The sequence below is a fragment of the Gambusia affinis genome, linkage group LG13, assembly GCF_019740435.1.
Source record: "Gambusia affinis linkage group LG13, SWU_Gaff_1.0, whole genome shotgun sequence".
Taxonomy (NCBI): domain Eukaryota; kingdom Metazoa; phylum Chordata; class Actinopteri; order Cyprinodontiformes; family Poeciliidae; genus Gambusia; species Gambusia affinis.
The window spans coordinates 21,779,771-21,794,040 of record NC_057880.1 but is presented as its reverse complement, the minus strand read 5'-3'; the positions used below and the strand labels follow the sequence as shown (position 1 = coordinate 21,794,040).

Sequence of the window (14,270 nt, the reverse complement as noted above, 5' to 3'; positions counted from 1 at the left end):
CAACAGCAATAAATATGCATACAAGCTCAATGTGTAGTGCCTGATGGGCAGACAGAATGAAGACTTGAGCACGTCTAAATGTCCGTATGACAAAACATCAGAAATAACAGCAGGAGTCGATCTTTAACGAGTCTGTTTTGGGTCAAAATGCCTCTGGTTTACGTCTATATAGGAAAAATACACAAGTGTTTGACGGACAGTGATGTAAAAATAAAAGTACTAGATTTTATTCCACCAAATATTGCAGTGAAGTTATCAGAGGGGTTTTTTGTTGTTTTGTTTTTTTTTTTATTGTGCAATATGCCTGCAGGGCAACAATTAATGACTAATTGTTGAATGTTGATCAACTTAAGAGTGTGATATTTACACAAATGTTCCAGGTGCTTTCTTACAGTTAACCTCTATCAAATACATTTTTTTTTTACATTAATCCACCTGATCTAGTGTTAAATTTTTTTTTTTCTGTATTGAGCAGAATTGCATCAATCCAAAGTTAGTTGCAGAACCAGTGCCTCGTTCAATACAACATCCCATCTCGAAGAGAACAGCAATCCCAAAACTGTACAGTTAGACCAAAGCAAAGTATCTGCATCACCCTGGAAACAGGTAGAAGAGCTAAATCATGTGATACATAAACAGCTAGTGCCACAAAATTTAAGTCACCACAACTGATCAGTTTCTGTGTCCTGTGTGCTCCAAACGAGAACAGTGAATGATAGTCAGCACCAATAAGAATGAATGGGAATGGGAGAGTGCAAAGAAGGATTTAGTTTTAGTTACTGTTGAAGTGAGATATAGGACCCTCATTATTTACTAGTGAAAAAGTGTTGCTGTTTCTGTTTTCAGAAAGAAATGCTTCCGAACCTCTGCAATATCAGTGATATTCATCACTAGTTATTTCAAGAACACTGAAAGTGTCACTCATGAAATTCAAATATGAATTTCTTGCAGAACAAATTATGTGATCATTGATTTTTGAATATTATATTCAAAAATCCTTTATGAGTGGAATATTTTGTTGTTAAAAAATAATACCTTGTATACCTTACTTTCCTACATCAGCAAACAAAAGGTTCAAACTATGTCAATAATGGGAAGAAATATGAGCTTTTCCTAAAATCCATCCATCCATTTTCTGAACACCCTTGTCCCTAATGGGGTCGGGAGGGTTGCTGGTGCCTATCTCCAGCTACGTTCTGTGCAAGAGGCGGGTTTACCCTGGACAGGTCGCCAGTCTGTCGCAGGGCAACACAGAGAGATACAAGACACACAACCATTCACACACACACTCACACCTAGAGAGAATTTAGAGAGACCAATTAACCTGACAGTCATGTTTTTGGACTGTGGGAGGAAGCCGGAGAACCCGGAGAGAACCCACGCATGCACAGGAAGAACATGCAAACTCCATGCAGAAAGACCCCGGGCCGGGAATCGAACCCAGGACCTTCTTGCTGCAAGGCAACAGCTCTACCAACTGTGCCACTGTGCACCCTTTTCCTAAAATGATTTTGATAATTTATAAAATTTTTATCAAAAGATTTTATAACTTTTTTGATAAAATAAAAAAAAGTTCTAACAGAAAGATGCATTCTGTTCTGTTGGGTCATTTCTATCCTATACCTAACAAATTTTAGCCTGGGGCTGGGGGGTCATTTTAAAATAGAAGTCTGTCTTATGATGTGCTTAGCAGATGTGGTGTTCAACTAGCTGTTTGCTAATTGCTGCTGCCACTAGTCTGAAGGAGCTGTGGGGGGCAGGGGGGCTCTGTGAGGCACAAGCACGGCTTGGGCACAGCAGCTTTGAGGAGAAGCTTTGTGAAAATAGGCGGCACATGAGAGCAAGTGTTTAGGGAGCCCTGAATGGTTGCCATGGAAGACTCAAGGATTCCTCAAACATGCACAAAAAGAACCAAAGCAACACGGTATATATGCTTTTCATGAGTGAATAACATCATAACATGATATAAAGATCAAAAGTCTGTTTTATACAATACCACCGCTTTAAGGGGTTTTTAATAAACCAGCTGGAGAACACAGAATCCACCCATGCACTGATAGAAGCAGACAAACTCTATATAAATACCGATTCACACCAAGGACTCTCTTGCTGCCAAGAAACTAACAACTTTTCCACAGTGCAGCCAGTAATAATATTGATGTGTGGACAAAGTCGATTTAACATTCTGCAGAAATCATGATCTACACCTTGATCATGATATATGACTTGAAATTGGACTCTGTCTATTTAAGAAGAGAAAGAATTTAATTATTTCTTTAGTAAGAACTGTCACTTCAAATTAAGATGACTGAGATGACACAGCTCTGGCAGAATGTCTCCGAGGCAAATGTGAAACAAAATTTTATTTGGATTCATTACAAGAAAAAGTCACTAATGTTTCAAAAACAAATTCAGTTCAATTTCTGCTTGTTTTACTTGTTTATATGTTTGTCAGTGAATTTATAAGTTGAAAAATGTTTCCCTTTCATTTCAAACATATTCCAAGTTTAGTTTAGATGCCTGTGAACTACTTATACATGTTTAGACATACAGTACAGACCAAAAGTTTGGACACACCTTCTCATTGAATTCAGTTAGAAAGTGTGTCCAAACTTTTGGTCTGTACTGTATTTTAAACTAGCAAAGTGATCACAGACAGGATAAAACCAGCTTAGTTTGGATTTCTGCTTCTTGCCATTTGTCAATAATTAACAGAATTTGTTTAAGGTTCTTTTGAAAACGTACTTGATCTTGTGAGATGCTTAAATCAGCTTAAAAGGGTAAAACGGTTTGGCCTAAATATTAATGAAATATTTGGGCTACATAAGGACTTTACAACATATTTACATTAACTCATGACAAAATGAGAAATATCTGCAGCCTCAAAATAAAAATGTGGTTTATTGCTCAGTGGGATCATAGTAGTCTATGAACATGGATGATTGTTCTTAGTGGCGACTGACGGTAGTTGGAGGGCCCCCAAATCAAATTCTGTTTATGGCCCCCAACAGCCTGGAACCAGACTTTGAGTGCAGTCTGACCTTCTGGTCAGAACAGCAGCATTCCTACATTTAAACCGCACATTCCATATTTTTTAAAACATAAAGGTAATTTAATAGATTTTACATCCAGGTTTCTGCGCCATGTCTGGTGTAGTTAAAGTCTACAGCCAGTATTAAAGTAATATGTACCAGAGTCCTAGCCTCAACAGTGCAGCTGCATGTAAAGCCAATTATATTTTTAGTAATAAGACCTTGCTACTGTTAGTGAAGTAAAAGTCCTTGTGACCTCCCCCCATGCACCCCACACCGTGGTGACTAGCAGGACTTGTAGACCTCTGCTGGACGGTGCTTATACTACAGCTGACCATGCAGGCAACCTGGCAGGGAACAAAGAGGCAGCAGTGTGCCAAAGAGGCCTATTGCTCCTTCCTCCAGAGGGGAGGACAGGAGAAAAGGCTTCCAGAAGGGGAGGTGAGCAATGCAGCTGTGCTCTCTGCGCTCGACTCCCAAACTGTTTTGGTGCAGGAGGAAGGGGATAGGGAAGGAGGTGAGGGGGAGTTTGAGTTTGAGCATGGTAACACATCTGTCATCCTACCATCAACGCTGTCACGTCACAGAACAAATGGGCTGCACAGACCAAAAACAAGGGATGGCGAAAGGTGTCACAGAGAGAGATCTATTACTGCTCCTGATGATCTCAATAAACAGCCGCCATCGTGTTTATCACTAGACAGAAAGAGAAAATAGTTACAGACTGAATGAAAAGATGGAGAAAAGTAAAAATCGTAGCTCTGCGGGAGGTTTTCCGCCTGTCGGAAGGCCCAAAGCATCAAACATCAAACCAAGTCTGCAGGACGGGATCAAATGGCGAGAAGCGGCTTATTTAATTTCACCCCCCCACTCCCAAACATTATATTTTAAAATTTTGCTCCTTTGAAGTTTGATGACACTTTGAGTGTGAAGAACTTTGTCCACTGAGTGGCCTCCACCTGGTGGTCATCTTTGTTTAGTTTGGGGTTGGTGATTGACGGAGCCACGAGAGCTGTTGCCGGCGTAACAGAAAATGTACAGTTACTTACACCAGACGCACACACCCAGTCACACACACACATCGAGCCCTGGACTAACAGAGGGAGGTAGCAGCAGTCGCTGTGAGGGTGGTATACTGTAAAGCGGGCGAGGGGATGGACAATTCTGACACCATGTTGCCCTCTTTTGGTGAGAACATGCCACTGCAGGCCACAGGCCTCTCACCTCACCATGATTCCTTACATGCAAAGCCAACAGCTCTGCATGTCTTTCAAAGTGCAATGAAGCAACAAACAGTTGATTAATGGGCAAAGCAATGCAAAGAGATACTGGAAATTAATTCTTTTTTTAAGTCTAATAAGGTGTAAACTTGAAGGAAAGTTCACCTCGGTTTTAGGCATAAAGCTGCACCGGGACAAGATCTAAAGCAAAAGTTCAAAACACCTAAAATAAATTTTACCTGTTTTTGAACGGGATTTATAATCTAAATCCCCGGTTTAAAGGATAATCTCTAAAATCTGAGTCACATTTAGAGTTAAGATAGATATTTTTGCTATGAATAGGTTAATAGTGTATTTTTCTAAAAACCTGGCTTTACAATGCAATTCAATAAGTACAAACAGTTCTGGGCACAACTCCTTACTAAATCTTTTCTAATTTCTTTCCAGGTAGTCAGGTTTTTTTTATAATCTGTTAACGTGGAGTTTTACGAGTTTTGTTGCAACTATGCAAATTTGATTTGGAAACATTACCGGGCCACAGAAGATATATCCTGACGCATGTTCCCTGGTAAAATGGCCAACTCTGTCTTGACTGTGACTTAAAACAGAATGATTTTTTTTTCTTGCATCTTCCTGCAAGAACAAATCAGGTTCACTTTGTATTCTTTGATCAGGGCTCAAATCATGTCTTGTTGTTTTATATTACTAATAAGGCTAGTCATGGTACTAAAAACACAAAGAAAATAACTTTAGCTTTACAGACTAACAAGAAAAAGCAACAAAGAAAACCTAGAAGCATAATCACACAGGAAAGTAATGACAAAATGAAAAGAAAGTCACCCAATAGGTTACAATGAATATGTTCATGTACATGAAAGCATTACTCTTTTGTTTTTGCTATAGGTTTTAAGAGCACTACAGTTAATTTCTTTATTAATTTTTCTTATTTAATTTCATTTATTGCTTAAGTTAGAAATGTGATCAAAATTTGAGAAAATGTAATGCCTAACGTTAACTTTTGTAAAACAGCCAAAAACTGATGCAGATAGAATAAATCTAAGCATTTTGATATGCTTTCCACAAAAACCTGCTGTATTGAATCCTGTACTTGTTTTATGCCCTCACATGGGAGGTCTAAGTACTACAGGTGACACATGCTATTTAAAATAAAAAGTCCAAGATGGAAGCTTTAGAGAAGAGAGTTTTCATATGTCTTTAAACGGAAACAAGAAAAAAGTTACAAAAATTGAAATTTCAAACAAATGTGTTTCTAATAAAATAGTATTAAATGAAGTAATGCAGCAAAAAATATACAAGTACATTTTATGTGTCAGTAAATCATTAGTTTTAGAAAATTTATTAATTTAATTTGTGTTAAATAACAAATGCAAAAATTCCTCATTGGGGTAAGCATTAGAATCTAACATTTGTGGCTCTTGACCACATTATAATATTGTATAAATGACCAATGCCATTTAAATATTTAGATTGATATTTTGTTAAAGTACATTTTTTAAAGTGTCTAAGACAGGTAACTGATCAAGTCTATTGCAAAGAAATCAGCTTGTCATTGCCCCAGAGGCGTCATTTGCATAAATCTGTCATGTTCAAGGATGTGATCAGCTGACACCATGCATGTGTTGTGATTTTTGAGAGAACCAGCAATAAAGTATGATATGGAAGTTTTAAGAGTGTGTTTGATAAAAAAATAAAATAAAAAAAATAAAAATTAACAGTGAAAGTTATAAAGTCTCCTCTGTCTTCTACTAACTTCTGGATTTAAAGCCTGAAGTGACGATGCGAGTGCATCTCGTGCTGCTGCAGATCTTTATTTTCCCGCTCCATGCTGGCAGCGCCTGTCGTCAGGCAAAGCTCCAAGCCATTTCCCCTCGATGCATCTCGACTGAATCAATAGGGCCCCTTGCAGCGTATCATTAGACATAAGTATTATAATTACTTGTGTTATTAATTTTGCCTTAATACCAGGGATAATATGATATGTAATTCAACGCTGTTGAGGGAAGAGAAAATAAGATGATCACAAATGCATCTCTTATGAAAATCAATGCTGAAATGGATATTCCAATAATGCCAAACCACCGCTGCAGTTTTTCCCCCCTTTCTTTTACTTCATGCATATCAACCAATCATTTTCTGCTCTCATCTGGAAAAAAATATATAAATACCTACAGCGTATTTCACATGGTCTCCTAGTCCGAGGCAAAACAATATGGATTTGTGTTGCCTCACAAACAATTTTAATAAAAAGCTATCGATTGGGGATCGAGCAGATCGCCTGTGGGCGCAGAGCACCAGACCCCAGTGGCTCCAGATCATTAATGTCCTCAACTACTGGCTTCACCGGCGCAAATTTCTTCAATAAGCGGCCGGCACACGGGCTTCAGGGTTTGATTTTAAATCAAGGTGTGCGTGGCTCGTGCACGAGCCGCATAAATCAAGACATGTTTAGCAGAAAACGTGTTTGATTGTGTGTTGTTGTTTTTATGGGGTTTTTTGGCTTTATGAATACACACATTACTCGCATTTTGAGCATTCATAGCAAACATCACCTGCAGACCAAAGAGCTCAAGTCACAAACAAAGCAACGAATCAACACGCAGACTCATGATAAGGGTTAAAAAAAAAAAAAAACACTCTCATATGATCTGCTTCATGTCAAACAGCAGAAATTTGTGCACCTTCAGGATCTACGTCCCTGGAAGAAACACTTGCATTCCCTTTCCCCGAGCAGGTATAAAAACCTTGCTTCTGCGAGACAGTTTTAATTACCAGCTACTTTCCGTGTGCTTATGATTTCAATTTTTCCCTGCAAAGCCGCTAATGATATTCAAACCGCCTGCTGGCTACTCCGACTCCTTATTCTCCCCTTTTCTTTCCTTCCCACTGAAATGTGAATACTTAAGTTTATGGGCTTATTTGTCCTACAGTCACTTTGTAAAATCTTTTTTTCTCTTTCGCTCTCTCTCTCTGCCCAACACGACTTTTTAAACATGAGCCTCCCTGGAAGGGATGGTAATAAAGGTTTTTGGGTAGAAGGTTTGGTGGGGATCAATGTGGAATATATTAGCCTGCGCTGCCGAGACCGACTTCAATAATACAAGAATTGATCCTCTGAAGTGAAGCTTTATTCCGAGCGCTGGCATGGTAAAGGCAAAAGGAGGATGGTCCATTCCAATGCTGCGTAGACCAGATGGAGAATCACAGCAGGCTTTTTCACCCTCCCCCAAATTTTTCACATTGCATTTTCAATCCGGCGTTAGATGCAATCACACAATTACTGAGGGATTTCTGTTGAAGCGAATGCAAGACAAAGAAGCATGTCCAATAATACAGCATATGGAAAAACATATTCAGCTGGCACTACTTTAACTGCCAAATGCAAGAATGTGGGAAAAGGGTGAAGAAAAATAGATGGAAATAAATGAAACAGATTTTTTTAAAAACACATAAAGATTACTGGAAGGTATCAAGTGTGGTATTTAAAACTGCTTGTGTGCTTAGTTAAATTTCAACTAATTTCCCTTTGAATATCATGTTTTCAAAACAGAAGCCACTAATATTTCCATTAGTCGCCGGACACATCTCATCCCAGCAGTGTCTCGGCACGCAGCCGTCGGTTTGTCAAGTGCGGGCGGTAATCAAGCGTGAGGGCTGGATATATAACGAGCACACTTCACAGTATGCCTAACAAGCACACTTCACACACTAATCAGCTCAAGTAGACTTGCGCTGCATCCGCATCTCTGCGTTTGTTTTCCTCCCGGCTTAGATCATGAAAACTGCCTGCATGGTATCAATAGATTTGGCCATCACTGATTTAACTAAGAGCACACAGAGGTGTTGCATGGACGGTTCCTGAGGTGATTAAAATAAAGTGCTGGATGCGAGGAGGAGGTTAGAAGAAACAGAAGAGATAAACATACACACACTCACTACATGTATTGATCTTCCTGCAGGAAGCTTGAGGCTCCGCTCCTCCTGACAAGGCAGCAGAGTCAAAATAATACACTCAAATTATCCTGCCTCTCAAATTTGGGGCCATAAATGGTCTCTCCTGAGGTACCATTGGAGTTATTATTATGTAAAAAAAAAAAAAAAAAACATAAATCATCAGGAATCTGGTCATTTCATTTGGATTTAAGGGCTCTCAGCTTACGAACAACCAACAGGTCAAAGTTCACACCTAACAAAAAAAACAAAAACAAATCTAATATTACATCACAGACAACATTCAAAACAAAGAATAAAATTAAATGTAAGAATCAACTGTAAAGAACACATATAAATTAAATGTCATGTAAACAAAAGTAACATATACATATAAGAATTAAATATAACCTTAATTAAAAGCTACAAGTGCAATATAAACAAATGCAACATTAAGGAAATATAACACAGAGCATAAATATAAAATTAACCCAGAGGCATAAACATAAGTAGATTAACATACATAAACAAATCAAAAGTAAGATTAAGATAAGAAGAATGAAGCCCAATATGAGAAATCAAATGTTACGTAAACATAAAATACAAATAATACTATACACAGTATAAAATAAATGGTAAGAAAACGTCAACAAATTATGTTCAGAAAATATAAATTCTGAACACATACTTTGGTGATTCAGGTATTTGAGGCGTACTGTCTGACAGAAGCTGGTATGAGCCCTAAAAGATCTCCTCAAATATAAAATAAAGCTGCTTTTTTTGCTCTATTTCAGAAAATAGCCAGGGTCACATACTATGTTGTAGTGCAAATACAATTTTAAGGCAGGAGACTTAAAGTAAAGCTGTTTGTAAACTGAAGAATGAAGCTACCCTCACTAATAGAGACAGACAGGACAGACACCACGCCATCCTGTAATCCCATCAACTCGTGTCATACAGCAGGCAGGCCAACCCTATATGTGAGGCCTGTAATCCTGTAGGGCCAAGACTTCATAAAGAGACCCACTAACACACGGAAACACACAATCTGTCCAAACAAGGACAAGATGGAAAGCTTCAGCCAATTTGTGCCTAAATGGAGACTTCTCATAAATGCAGAAAAGCACTTATGTCCAACTATAGAACTAAAATTGGCTTAATAAGCAGGAAAAAAGTCACAAAAATTACAAACTGATAATAAAATAAAATTCTTCTTGGTAAAAGAATACGTCTTTAAAGTAGCATGAGTATAAAAGCTCTAAGCCCTCATATCTTTGCTTAGAAACTAAAATATGATTTTTAAATCAACAAAATAAAAGAACAAAACACAAGATGATAGACATGCGTAAATTCTTCTGCTGTCAGGGCAGTCAATCAACCGGCAGTGCAGGGGAACAATGTGTCCTATTATTACTCAGACACATGCAAAGAAAAAGAAAAAAACACAACAGCGTGAATAAAAGAAATAAAGAACGAGATTTTTTTTAGAAAACCCACGTCGGACAAGGCACCCTGGCTTGTGTCTTCCTTCATAGAGAGAGCGGGGGAGAGAGAGAGAAAAAGAGAGAGAGAGGAAGAGACGACGGGAGCAGGACCCACACGGCGTGGTTCCAGCCAATTGCGTTCCAGAGAAGTGACCATGGCCAGTGATAAACAAAGCACCATAGATCACTCCTCCCGCAGACGGAGCCCGGCACCGGAGGCGGCGGAAGGCAGAGCGACGGGTCAGACAAAGAGGCAGGCAGCGAGGAGAGAGGACGGCAGAGAGCTCACCAACTGCAAGCATCTGCCCCTCTGCTCGCTTCTCGCGCTTCAATTTGACGCCCTTTTTTTTTTCTCTAACAACCGGAATGCCATTAAAGCCGGCCGATCTGCACGGCTGCAGCTTTGCTCTCAGTGGCGAGAAAGAACAAGACGAGCCACGGAGAGAGAAAAAAAAGTGAGGGAGCCGCATTCCCCCTGCTGCTGCTGTGCCGATGCATCATAAAGAGATAAATCCTTAAAAAAAAAAAACAATAATCACAAAAAGACCTATTTTCTAAAAGAAAAGAGGGCAGTCGGCACTTACCCACTCCCAGGCGAAAGACCCAGATTCAGTGCTCATTCGAGCCCTGTGCGCGTCAGAAACATCAGATATTCCTCCAAAACAGATGTGCAAAGAAGGAGCAGTGAGGTTCTCCCTCTTTTGTTTGTGAGCCTGCCTTGCTAGGTTTTTTTTTCTCTGTTTGCATCAGCTGGCTCTTTACAGCTTTGAAGCAGGTGGATGACAAAAACATCAATCTCTCCAGGCACATTGTGTGGCATCATGCACGCCTTGACACACTCCCCTCACCAGCTCTATAGAGTATAATCACACATTGTGTTCTCCCGCTCACTGCTTCAGGAATGAACACCGGCTCAAAAGGAAAGTGAAGGACAAGTGTGCAATACTGCAATGTTTTTTTGTTGTAATAAATTTCCATTGCATGAGAAGAGGCATTTTCTGCAGTTTAATTAGCCATATGTAAGGAAAAGTTGAGCAGGACATTTGCTTTGAACGTCAGCGTTCAGGTTATGAAATTACTTTCAGGAGGTGCTTTAGATCACTTGCTGAAAATCAGCCAATCACAGGGCAGCAGTTTCTAGCACATTTCGGTATCTGAATGTGGTGAGAGAAACCTGATGAAGTTCAAAATACAGAAAAGGATCTAAGAGACTGAATGCATATTTGTTTGGGTGGACTGAGCATTTCAAAAACTCTTAATCTGCTCTTTTCACTCAAAACCATTTCTAGATCGAATATTTTTTTTTTTCAGTCATGGAATAAGATAGAAAGGCAACAGTAGCTCTATGTACAATAAAATCTCTGAATTTAGTTGAACCCTGAGGCAGATGTGCTACAGCTGTAGAAGATCATAATGGGAGCCACTTTTATCTGCCATACAGTACAGGCCCTGGTTTCACGTTTCCAAAAATGTTTTCTGCTGTGTAAATGAAAAGAAGAAATTGCTCTTACTCAACAGAGGCATGGAAACGCTCAAGGAGAAGATGAAATGATGTAGTGTGCATTCCAGGCCAGCAAGAGGCAAGGAAGCTTTGAAAACTTTCTGATCAACAGTCGTGTTTTGGTGAACACTGCCATGTATAGAGATGAACGTATCATTTGTCACATACGGTCTCTCGCTGAAGGCATAAATATTCCAAAAAAGGCCAGGTTTTACTTCGACAAAGCAAATAATCTTAAGAGGTGACGCAGTGAAGACAGAACCTGGAGGTCCGCCATTGATGATGTGTAGTTTGCAGATGAAAATTGGGCCTTAATGCGCAAGATGACACAATTGATGTCATCGTCTCCAAACATTTCTGGTTTGTATTTATATGGACATAATTAGCATTCTAAAAAGTTTCACTCTGGATCCTGTTGTCAAATCTTTGCCTTATGTCCAGCCAAAACCCGGTTTCTGTGTAAATGAGAGGACAAAATGCAACAAACCATTTGCATTTTACAGTCCTGGTGTTGTCGTGTAAACCAGAGCCTGAGACTGCAATTCACACACACTATTCAAAACACATTGAAGAAGCATTATACAATCTGAATCTTTGGCATTCAGATTGTATAATCGGACTGATCCATTCAGCCTTGTATGAACAGCTCATACAAGGCTGATAGTACAAATTGTTTGAAGAGGGGTTCTGTGAAATCACTATTGATTTCTTACTCTTTCCAAGTAAGATCACTCCATGTAAGTGTATGTGATCTGTTGATCACTTACTTGGAGTAGAAAGATGTAAAATCACAGAGAGGTTATTTACCACTGGTGTGGTTTTAGCTGAAATTAGCAGTCAACAATTTCAAACTTAATGCCGTTTTCTTCTGCTTAATGTCCAATTTCTGTGAGGAGTAACCTCTGAAAAGCCTATGTTGTTTGGGTTTTCTTTTGTTGTTTTTTTCTAAAGAAAATCAATAAAAACATACAGTTATTTCTAATAAACATATCTGATGATATATAATTATATTTGGTTAATAAATAAATGTTAATTCTTAGAAATATAGACAAATATTTTTATTTAAATGTGTGAAAAAGATTGCTCGCTATGGAGGAAAGGGTTTGTTTTTTCCCCATAGATTATGAAGCTGAATATTTTTGTAGATTAATATTGGTTAAACTAGTTTATCAATAAGCTTTCTCACAAAATAGAATATGAGTTTAGAAGGTCCAATGTCTATGATCCCAATATTAGTGCATCAAACTTAAGCAGCACAGGCAATATAGCAAATTTAAAAGGATGTAAAACTAAAAAGTGTCCCTTTGACCCTTGTTAAAGTCATATTTAAATGTATTTTTAATAGCTGTGTTTCTTATGAAATTATTTATGATATTTAAATGTGCTGTGGGTACTAAGATATGAGCAAGACTTAAAAAGTTTAACAAAATTTGGCCTGTTAGTATGTTATGCCTGGTATAAGATGTCTAAATATCAGAAGTTTTTTATACTGTGAAAGAAAAAGGATTTTTTTTTTGTTGCTATCAGATTTGTCTCCTTCCTTTTACTGTTTTTTTTTTTTTCAAATGGCTGCTAAATCCATGGGTTTTTGAATTTCTTGTACCGTGCTTTCTAAGCCAGTTGTGGTGAGTTAGTAGTGAGAGGAAAGGTAGGAGTGACAGGTGGGTTGAAGGTGGAGGTGAAATTAAGCCTGCGGTGAGCTTTGAGTCCCTTCTTGTTTGCTCTAGAGATGGACATGCTGACACAAGAGATCAACCAAAAGACTGAGTGGATTATAGATTCAGCTGATGACACTGTGATCCACAAGAGTAGGAGCATGTGAAGGGGAGCTGGGACAGGTGAACTTATATGCTGCAGGGAATAGTAATGAAAGTCAGTTGGAGGAATGCAGCATGTGAGAATGTGTGTTTGAGACTACAAAATAAATCCAGAAATTGCATTTTCTTTCCCCGCAGTTTTCGTTTCAGTAAAAATAAGCTCTTGTCAGATCTTTACTACATTAGTTCACAAAATGTACATTGATAAATTCACCACAAACATCATGTGATTACTTTTAAACAAAGGAAGAATATTGAAGTTAATAAACTTTTGTAAAACTATTTGAATCTTGTCTCATTTCCAGTAGAACTTACCTGTGTCCTTACTATTCTATTTTCCTGTAGTTATTCCAGGTGGCGTTGTCGGTATCCCATATTAACTTTAATATCTTACATTTAGGTTTCATAAAAAAAAAAAGAAAATCCATCCACCCCCAGGTTGCCACAATCACTTAGGCTTGAAATGCTTACAATGGTGAGAATTTTACTATTTGAAAGCATTTTAAGAACAATATTAGTGGCCATAGCCTAGAAATGGTAGTTGCTCATGTAGCAACTGCTCATGTCTACAGTTGCTCATGAAAACTGTAGACATGAGCTCCAAGTCAAATAGAGCATTGCCTGAAGTCACAGTGCTTACTTGGGAAGCTGGTGATCCCTGGCAACTCATCCATCCATCCATTGTACTGGTTATCATCGCAGGGTCATGTGGGAGCTGCTGCCTATCTCTATCACTCTGAGGGCAAGACGTGGGGTACACGATAGACAGGTTGTCAGTCTATCATAGGACAAACAACCATGCACACACAGTCATATAAGGACAATTTAAAGTGGCCAATTAACTTAGCAGTCATGTTTTTTATACTGTGGAAGAAAGCCGGAGTAAATGCAGAACCAAAGAATACACATGTAGAACATGGAAGATTCCAGACTGGGATTAACACCCAAAACCCTTCTGGCTGCAAATCCTAAATGACACCTGCCCCACTGGCAAACCCTTGTTCTGCTAGCGTTTTTGTAGCGATGTCCTCAAAAATACAGACCGACTGTCTTCTAAGAAAAAGCTAGCATAACCATGATGACATATCGAGGAACATTACAGAAGCAGCTTTTTGTAATTCAAAAATCGTGCATGTTTTTGAATGTTTTAAAAAATATATGCTTAAATTGAATCCAAAATCAGGAATTTGCTATGCTTACCTGCCTAATTCTTCCAAATAGTAGTACTCTAAAAAAAACCTGACATGCTATTTTTAATACGGAGGTTA

The 14,270-nt window shown here is 38.6% G+C and overlaps 1 long non-coding RNA gene across 1 annotated transcript in view; it reads right to left on the bottom strand.

Moving 5' to 3' along the window:
• Nucleotides 1-8,346, bottom strand: part of LOC122842613 — a 112,106-nt gene extending 103,760 nt beyond the window's left edge. Inside the window, exon 1 of the long non-coding RNA XR_006372588.1 lies at nt 8,207-8,346. This is a non-coding gene — a long non-coding RNA (uncharacterized LOC122842613). The remainder of the gene's footprint in view (nt 1-8,206) is intronic.
• Between the last annotated feature and the right edge of the window lie 5,924 nt (nt 8,347-14,270).